Raw genomic sequence first — 11,247 nt, 5'->3', positions numbered from 1 at the left:
TTAATCACATTATATCAACTATCTTTATATTTGTATAAANATTATTTTGTAGTCATTCATATCAAACACTATATATTTAATCATATTATATCAACTATCTTTATATTTGTATAAATAATCATTTAAATATTTTTTTATTCAGTTATCCCATCACACAAATCAAACGAAGCCTTAGCAAATTGGTTGTGGCTCTCGATAATCCATTTCTATATAATATCAAATATTATATTAAATCTATAATATCAAATATTACCAACAAATCATTTATATTGTAAATTTATCGCTGACCCCATAATTATAAATAAATTAATAAGTTAAATAAACATATTTATTTAAATTCAATTAATTCATTAATAATTAATTTTCTTGTAAAACAACTTTTACCTTAAATAATTAAAATCCAATTCTAATTATTTATTTTGTGAGAAAATTCCACAATTTGATCAAAATTTATTTTCAAGTGTTAATTTGATTAATTTTCATAAAATATCAATTTTGATCCAAAAATTTTGAAAAATCTGAAAATCGTCTCGAGGCTCCCAAAAAGGAGTCCTTGTTGGGCAGAGCTGCCCGAGATGACCCTGCCCGTGCCCTTTTCTGCACTGCCTAAAAATTGTTCGGGCATGCTGTGGCTTGGGCTTGAGCTTTATTGACTTTTATATAAAAACAATATTTATTTTAATAATATTTTATGATTTTATCCAATTGTGACATTTATTTTATCTGTATACTCATGCAATCTGTATAAATAAAGCCCTTGAATATACAATAGGTATCATGAGGTCTGCCTCACAACATATGATCATGAAACTCATTAGGAAGTATACCATATTTTCTAAACATGTTCATAATCAAATCGGCCGATAAAATAAGGATAAAGGTCGCTTGAGCTTGATACTAACATCAATGTTGTAAATGTCATGTTTCATTGATAAGTGCATGAAGATGTCCATTCATACAGATGAGTGATCATTTGATGTTACGCTAAGCAACCTTCTCTCAAACTGTCCAAGTAATTATCACTTATCGAGTGGAATAGTATGTGTTTATGATTGTGCATTATTAGTCCTTTGACCCAAGACAACATAAAAGCCCTGCGTACTAGCACTGCACTTTGACTTGTTTACCGACTCTATTGAGAGTCATTAGGTAGCGAGGTTGAGTATAGTTTCGAAATACATAGGAGCTACTGCGTTGTAGTCAGGGATTCACTGTTTGCCTACAGGTGAAGATATCCTATATGGTTTGATGAGTTAATAGTGTATGAAATCTTTGGTCAGAGTAAGATATCTGCATTTTGAAAAGGTGTTTCCTCATTTCCACATACCATATCACTGTTATTATTCAAAGATATATCACATAGTGTATGAAGGGACCGTACTGTACGATAAACATAACTTAATATAGTGCCCAAAAAACTAGTACACCTAAATCTCATACATGATTGAAATAATTTATTTATTTATTTAATAATTTAGGTGATGCATGTTACGTGTTAAAGTATTTTAAATGTATATATATTTATTTATTATGCAATTTAAAATATTTTCTCGAGTTTTAGTTTTCAGACGAATATTCGACACCGAACCGAGAAAGGAGACTGGAGATTATTAAGATGTTAAAAATTTAGGTTATATTTTTATTTTAAGTTAAGAAAATAGTATTTTAAATAATTTATAAATTTTAGCATTTTAGGACTAAATTTAATTCATCGAGTGTAATATAAGTGTTAAATATTTTAATTAGAAAAATTATGAAATAACTAATTTAAAAACGTCCACTCGAAATAAAATATTTTAATAATTATTTTTACGAATTAATTAATTAAATGATGTAGTATTTAATTGTAGAACCCGTAACTTAGACTACGTATAAGTCATGCATAATTCTAGTATTTTAAATGATTTTATTTCATGAGTATTTAAATGATTTTTCCTTAAGTTAATTATTTCATGCAGCAGTTTGATTTTTTTATCATTTCAGTTATTTCAGTGAGGCCGGACTGGAGTTGGAGTTTAGAGATAAAATTTAAGATTCAGAAAACATTTTCAGAATTTAATTTAGCTAGCAAGTAAGTTAATTTAAGTTATTAAGGAGGTTTGAGGATTTATTTAAGCAACTTGAGGTGAGTAGAAAATAAATTCGTTTAAGTTCCATAATTAAGGAATTAGTTCACTAAATTAATTAAAGGATAGGTAAGGCTTTTAAGGGTTATAAATCTAGTTAATAATTAACATTTCCCCTCCACTTATTTGTTGAAATTCGGCCTCCCCTTGGAGATGCAACATTTCTATGCCAACTCACCCTTTTGACTCATTCTTTGTTATTTTAACATGCCAACCTTTTTAATTATTAATCAACCTTAATTAATTAATTAATAAGCAATATCCTAGTCTAGATTAGCAAGGAAATTCGGTCACCTCATTCTAGATTCATCCAATAATCATTTGTTAGCAAACAAAATTCAAAATTCAAAATGGTGGAGACTTGGTCTTGATTTGGTCCCTATATTTTGCACCCATTCCCTCACTCCCCTAACCAATATTATTTCCCCCTCTCCACCGAAATTCAGAGCCATTTTCAGAGCCATAAAACCGTGAGAATCATAGCAAGAACTAGAGAGAAAATTTAGTAGAAGAAANTTTGGGCAGTAGGTTAGGATGTATTTTACGTGTGGGTTGAGTCCCGAGTCGATTGGTACGTCCTAAGTGGTCCCCAATCCAACAGTTCATTAAGGCGCAAAGAATTTTACAAGGCGGCTGGTTTTTTTCGGTAGATGTGTTGCTGCGTTTTCGAGGTGTCGGTTGCATGATTCTTCTATAGTTTCCGAATTCTTCACGTTTTCTTCTCGCCTAAGATAAGTGGGCTTGTTTTAAAGTTAAACTTTCGTTATGCATATTCATTTCGTTTTTTTGAAAATGCGGTCGAGTACACGTTTTTCTTCTACTCCATTCTTGTGTTGGTTGTCATATGATTTTGGGCACTGTGAGGATTCAATTTGATATGAGAGGGAATCCCAACCATGACATGACCCTTAAGCGGTGGGGATGTAACTGCTATATGGCATCGCCCTATTAAATGAGTAAAAATTAGGGACATCAGTAAATCATTGAAAGTAGAGGAATATCAGTGTCTGATCAATGTTATGCATGTGTTATGAATGATGTTATGCAAGTCATGTGATTTCGAAATTATGCATGTTGTTATATTGTGCTCGAACGGCCCCTACTTGCTGAGTATTTTCCAAAATACTCATCTCCTTACTCTACCTTCCCCAGATAAGTCAGAAGAGGAAATCGAGGAAGATGAACAAGACCAGTTTTGAGGCTGATATTAAGATGAATCAAGAAGTTTATTTTACTTTTCGCTTAGTAAGTTATAAACGCTTCTACATATATTTATCGTTTCCAGAATCTACGTTGTAAAGACAATCTTATGATTGATTATGAGTAATAAACTGGTTTTTGGTTTATACTGTACAACGAGGCTTAATGTTTTCAATTGTGTGGTTGTAAAACAACGTCGGTGTCGACTAACCCCGGTCTCGGGGTATGACATTAAAGTGGTATCAGAACCACCAGGTTCATAATCCAGTTGGGAAAAAAAATTGTCAGCTTATGGTAAAAGGCTGATGCAGTCCCCTTCGGAACGGTCCAACAAGTATACTCACAACTTTGTTGTGAGCCATAGTCCGAAAACACGAAATTCTTTTATTTATATCTCCGAAATCGTATTTTTGCTGTTTTAGGAAAGTTTCGTAGAACTCATAACTCTTCGTAGGAAACGAACAATTTAATTTCGTCGACTATTCTGGAATCCTCTCGATGAATTCTTTCTATCCATGGGTCAACATCCAAAATTTCTATTTTTGGAAAATTCTTGAAAAATCTCGTTCAACGCGTTTCTTGTAGTGCTTATCAGATTTTTATGGAATTGGATTAAGGAAACAATTAGTATTGACCTATATTGTTGGTATTGTACCTATCTGAGATAAGTTGTGAAACATCTGCCATTTTTATTGCTTTAAAAGTACTAGATTTTTTTTCCCCAAATTTCGTCCATCCCATGAAAATATTTTTATAAAATATTTTACCCTTTAAAATAAAACATCAACTAACTAGCATTTTAAAAATCAAGTGAAATATTCATAAAACGAAGTCGTCAAATGTTTTACCAAACCTAAAAAAACAATAGTTTGAAAAGTGTAGCCCATACTAACTTCTCAAAAATGTCTCAAAACATAATTAAATAATCTTAAAATCTTTAACGTAAATCATGAGTCAAAAACATAAGTGCGGAAAAATGGAAGCGCTGGTCCTCGGGTTGTGTGCGCCTTCAGTCCAGTCAAATCATCCGTCAAGACCTCTCTCGACCTCACCTGCATCCATCACACCTAGTGAGTCTAAAGACTCAACACACCATAATCTTTATAACAAATAATATATATAAAACCACATGCAACAGTGAAAATACTTTTACGTATAATAACTTTTCATGACATGCAAACATAACTTTAACTTTTTCCTTTTCCTCAACATGACATGACATAAAACCTTTAACATGATCATGAACATTTTCCTTATCCTTTTCCTTTTCCTTTGTTGAATTCAGATCGTTAATTGTGACTTTCCTGACATGACATGACATGATCGATTGATCCATCTACATATAACCACAAAACTGGGCGGCGGGGACATCACCGACGCTCTCACCGGTCAATTGAGCCTTGGCCTAACATGATCGAATAGAAATACGATCGTCGGGGCTCCCTCTGGGGCCTTCTCCCATAAATGGGCTCCCTCTGGGGCCTTCTCCCCTCACGATATTCCCATTCTTACTCAAACCTCATAACCTCATATTCGCAATAATTGAAACACGATCGTCGGGCTCCCAATAAGACCATCACTCTCACGACATCGCCATTATTAGCGAATTAGTCACAATCACTTCACTTCCTTCAACATTTTTCATTCACATCACTTTATGAAAATCATGAATAACATAACATTTTTCATTTTTGAAACCAAGCATGCAACATGTATTTTAAATGTCTTCCTTAAATCATAAAAATTCTTTAAACACTTTATAAATCATATTTTAATCATGAACAATTCATAAACATTTAAAATAATCATATTTTCATAAAAACAGCATTTCGGGCACTGCCATGACCTTTACTAATTTCTAGGTGTAAAAAGACCGTTTTACCCCTAGACTCGACATTCTTCGATTTTGACTTTTTTCTTGATTTCATGACTCTAACATGTCCCAAATAATTATTTAACCTTACATGAATTTTTCCATAATTTTATAAGGCTTAAAACTAGACTTTTCGATTAACTCGTTAATTAGCGTTTCGTGCGGCGATTAAATCCCGATTAAATCCAAAACTCGTTATTTTGATCCCAAATTTTTAACATAACATTTTTATTTGCGAATTGTAACTTAAAAAGACCCATAATGACTTACTGCTATATTATTATAACCTCGAATTTTCATTTTTAATTTTCTTACAATTCTCAATATTAAAAGATGGATGACCATACTTATCGTATATTATTTTCCCAATATATTCCTCAACTTACCGAATTTAAATCTTAAAATCCCAAACGCATTCGCTAACGCTTAGATTTTCAAGCCTAATATCAATTCATCCTTAAAAACCCTTGATTAACATTCTTTATAACATTATAACCAAGATAACCCAAAGTTCCAAATATTCTTAAAAAGTCTAAATCCTCAAAATTCTTACCATTTAACCCATTCAATTCGTTCTTATGGCTAAAATAATCCCCAAATTCCGTAATAATTGCAAAATAAATTCTTAGTTTTCCCAAAAATTTTCCAATTGGTTCTTAATTTCGAAAATTTTCTTAATTATCCCATAAATTATTGGCCTTCTTAATTTCTTTCTACAGTTTTTCCTTAACATAATTTCGAAAATTTTAAACTTATTTACCCAAAAATCCATTCTCATAATCAATCTTGCCTTTAATCAAAACTTAAGATCCCAATTTATCCATTTTCTATACTCCCAAAGTCGTTGCAAATCCTCGAATCATTATTCCTTAGGTGAAATTCCCAAAAATTAATTCGACTAGTAACCATGAATCATAAATTTTTTCTTAGAAAATCTACGTGTCCCAAAAACATTCATAAAATTCACGATTAACTTACGGCCCAAAAAGTAGAAAGTCAATACTAAAATCCAAAAATCAACATTGTCCAATTCCACCACAAAGCCAACATGCGTTGAAATCAAATATTTTCTTTTTTCATATCGTAACACGTGTAAAAATCATGAAGCATATAATCTTTTAGCATAACAAGGTCATGCAACCATGTAGGGTAAAAATCATTTGACATGCAACCTTAAACATAAACGTCAATCAACTTCAAAACGTGTATGCACATGTAGCTTAAACATTTAGATCATGTAAACATGTAGGTAACATCACATAAATCATATAAAGCATGTAAACTCACAATTGAGGCTTGACGACTGATCTTCCTGGCGCTGACGGTGGCACAACCCTTTACAGAACCTGGCTCTGATACCAACTTAAACGTCTGCAATTTTTATTGTTTTAAAAGTACTAGAATTTTTTTTTCCTAAATTTCGTCCATCCCATGAAAATATTTTTATAAAATATTTTACCCTTTAAAATAAAACATCAACCAACTAGCATTTTAAAAATCAAGTGAAATAGTCATAAAACGAAGTCGTCAAATGTTTTACCAAACCTAAAAAAACAATAGTTCGAAAAGTGTAGCCCATACTAACTTCTCAAAAATCTCTCAAAACATAATTAAATAATCTTAAAATCTTTAACGTAAATCATGAGTCAAAAACATAAGTGCGGAAAAATGGAAACGCTGGTCCTCGGGTTGTGTGCACCTTCAGTCCAGTCAAATCATCCGTCAAGACCTCCCTCGACCTCACCTGCATCCATCACACCTAGTGAGTCTAAAGACTCAACACACCATAATCTTTATAACAAATAATATATATAAAACCACATGCAACAGTGAAAATACTTTTACGTAAAATAACTTTTCATGACATGCAAACATAACTTTAACTTTTTCCTTTTCCTCAACATGACATGACATAAAACCTTTAACATGATCATGAACATTTTCCATATCATTTTCCTTTTCCTTTGTTGAATTCAGATCGTTAATTGTGACTTTCGTGACAAGACATGACATGATCGATGGATCCATCTACATATAACCACAGTACTGGGGGGCGGGGACATTAGCGACGCTCTCACCGGTCAACTGAGCCTTGGCCTAACATGATCGAATAGAAATACGTTCGTCGGGGCTCCCTCTGGGGCCTTCTCCCATAAATGGGCTCCCTCTGGGGCCTTCTCCTCTCACGATATTCTCATTCTTCCTCAAACCTCATAACCTCATAACCTCATATTCGCAATAATGGAAACACGATCGTCGGGATCCCACTAGGACCATCACCCTCACGACATCGCCATTATTAGCGAATTAGTCACAATCACTTCACTTCCTTCAACATTTTTCATTCACATCACTTTATGAAAATCATGAATAACATAACATTTTTCATTTTTGAAACCAAGCATGCAACATGTATTTTAAATGTCTTCCTTAAATCATAAAAATTCCTTAAACACTTTATAAATCATATTTTAATCATGAACAATTCATAAACATTTAAAATAATCATATTTTCATAAAAACAGTATTTCGGGCACTGCCATGACCTTTACTAATTTCTAGGTGTCAAAGACCGTTTTACCCCTAGACTCGACATTTTTTGATTTTGACTTTTTTTCTTGATTTCATGACTCTAACATGTCCCAAATAATTATTTAAGCTTACATGAATTTTTCCATAATTTTATTTAGCTTAAATATTAGACTTTTTCATTTATTATTTAAATATAACATATTAATGCGTTTTAATCCCGAATTAAACCAAACCTTAATAAAAAATTCCCAAATTAAAAAATTAGACTTATAGTAATTATTTAAGCTTAACCCTAATTTTCCATAATTTTATAAGACTTAAAACTAGACTTTTCGTTTAACTCGTTAATTAACGTTTTGTGCGGTGATTAAATCCCGATTAAATCCAAAACTCGTTATTTTGATCCCAAATTTTTAACGTAACATTTTTATTATTTATTCTACCCTTCCAATTCATGAGCCCCCCCGTGGACCCGTGGATTTAATTTTTGCTTTATTATTTTCGTTTTTGACACCTTATCGAACACACCGAGCCATCTCCTAATTTACTCGAGCCACGCCCAAGCCACCTTGAACCAAAACCTAGCCAACTCACCTAGGGATCCTACTGTGAAATCCCGGCATGTAAAATAAACCCTAGCCCGACCAAAACAATTCTGAAACTTGACCCATGTTCTGTACGTGTGTGTGAGTGTGCTTCCTTGCATGTTTAGGACTTCTAACCCAACTAGGACTCTCCTAGCCAAGCCACCATCGAGCCCACACGACCCTCACCATCCCTGAACCACGTCCAGACCCTACCCAAGCCTAGCCCAGCCCCTGACCGCGCGCACAAAGCCCTTCACCAGACAGTAGCCTCGCGCGTCACCCTTGCTTCCATGTGCATCCTCACGTTTCCTTGTACCAACAGCCAACCAAATCGTACCAGCCCCTGCCCAAACCCTAGTGCACCCTCTTAGGACCCTAAGGACTGAGCCTAGCCCAGCCCCAAGCCCCATGGACGAGCTCCCTTCTCTCTGCGCAGCAGCATACACCAGCGCATCTCCTTGAAACTCTCCTCCCCAGCCCTGGTCTCGATTCCTAGCGTGGCTAGGACTCCTCCCTCAACTCAGCCACAACACTGGCTAGCCCTGGTCCCAAGCCAAGACCAAGCCAACACCCTTCAACAAGAAACCCGATCCCCTAAACCCCATGACAGTACAACTCGATTCCAGCTTGTTCCTATGTGGTTGCCGAGAGTTTGGTGTGTTTGTGGGACTCTAGTTCAGGTAAAAACTTTGCTTGAACATAACTTAACATCATGGCAGACCCTTAACATGTATAGAACAAGTTTTTGGATCAAAATTCATGGATTTCATACATGTATGTGCAATGTTCCGAAAATAATCAAAAGAATTTCATGTTTTCCATGCACACGATATTTAAAACGATACTACGATGTGATATATGAGAAAAAGAGATGTATGGCGTGCCTTTGCGTTATTTACGCTCGAAAAATCGTTGACGACAAAGAACGGGACGCAACCTTGGCTCTCTTCCCTTGAATCCCTCGAAATTTCTTCTCAAAAGTGTGTTGTGTGTGTGCCGTGGGTTAGAGACGGTTCGGGGAGAGTTTTTCAAATTTTTGGGAGTTGTTGCCGTGAGAATGAGTGCATGGGGTAGGTTTTTAAGTGTTTTTTATATAATAAAACTAGCTAATTAATTTACTAATTAGGGTTAGGCCTATTAAGCCATTAATTTAAGCCCATTAGTTTTAATTAGGATTTAAATAAAATATTTACAAAGTTAAAATAAATTTGTGAATTTATTAGCCGGATTGCCAGAAAGCTCGTATTTTGTTTGAAAAACTAATACTGATAAATTTTAAGTCCCGGCGTATCACCTCAAAACCACTTATTTTTCAAAAATAAGAAAAAGCAACCCTCATATTTTAAATAATTAAAAATAATTATTTAATAAAAACATTTTACGTTTTTCAGCTTTCGGTCCCCGTTCCTCGATCGCAACTCGAATAGCCTTTAAAAATACATTTTAATGCAACCATGTAGAAAAATATATTTTAAACATTGAAATATGCACAATATAATTAAATAATGCAATTAAAACAATTAATTAAAATACAACCGAATTTAATAATTGCATGCATGTGGTTTACGTGGACCTTAAAATTTTCGGGGCGTTACAATCTTCCCCCTTTAAATTGAATTTCGTCCTCGAAATTCGCTTGTCCTTAATAACCCAAAGTTTAGACTTAGTTATAGTACCCCAGAAATCCACGTTTCCGCTGCGCTACTTTGATAAAACTTAAGTTCTAAAAATGTCCTTACGTCCTCTTGATCCCAAATAAATTTTCTTCTAAATCCTTATTTGCGAATTGTAACTTAAAAAGACCCATAATGACTTACTGCTATATTATTATAACCTAGAATTTCCATTTTTAATTTTCTTACAATTCCCAATATTAAAAGATGGATGACCATACTTATCGTATATTATTTTCCCAAAATATTCCTCAACTTATCGAATTTAAATCTTAAAATCCCAAACGCATCCGCTAACGCTTAGATTTTCAAGCCTAATATCAATTCATCCTTAAAAACCCTTGATTAACATTCCTTATAACATTATAACCAAAATATCCCAAAGTTCCAAATATTCTTAAAATGTCTAAATCCTCAAAATTCTTACCATTTAACCCATTCAATTCGTTCTTATGGCTAAAATAATCCCCAAATTCCGTAATAATTGCAAAATAAATTCTTAGTTTTCCCAAAAATTTTCCAATTGGTTCTTAATTATCCCATAAATTATTGACATTCTTAATTTCCTTCTACAGTTTTCCCTTAACATAATTTCGAAAATTTTAAACTTATTTACCCAAAAATCAAATCTCATAATCAATCTTGCCTTTCATCAAAACTTAAGATCCCAATTTATCCATTTTCTATACTCCCAAAGTCGTTGCAAATCCTCGAATCATTATTCCTTATGTGAAATTCCCAAAAATTAATTCGACTAGTAACCATGAATCATAAATTTTTTCTTAGAAAATCTACGTGTCCCAAAAACATTCATAAAATTCACGATTAACTTACGGTCCAAAAATTAGAACGTCAATACTAAAATCCAAAAATCAACATTGTCCAATTCCACCACAAAGACAACATGCGTTGAAATCAAATATTTTCTTATTTCATATCGTAACACGTGTAAAAATCATGAAGCATATAATCTTTTAGCATAACAAGGTCATGCAACCATGTAGGGTAAAAATCATTTGCCATGCAACCTTAAACATAAACGTCAATCAACTTCAAAACGTGTATGCACATGTAGCTTAAACATTTAGATCATATAAACATGTAGGTAACATCACATAAATCATATAAAGCATGTAAACTCACAATTGAGGCTTAACGACTGATCTTCCTGGCGCTGACGGTGGCACAACCCTTTACAGAACCTGGCTATGATACCAACTGAAACGTCTGCCATTTTTATTGCTTTAAAAGTACTA

This window comes from Primulina huaijiensis, chromosome 10 (genome assembly GCF_012295235.1).
Source record: "Primulina huaijiensis isolate GDHJ02 chromosome 10, ASM1229523v2, whole genome shotgun sequence".
Classification (NCBI taxonomy): Eukaryota; Viridiplantae; Streptophyta; class Magnoliopsida; order Lamiales; family Gesneriaceae; genus Primulina; species Primulina huaijiensis.
Note: the sequence above shows the minus strand (reverse complement) of the source record.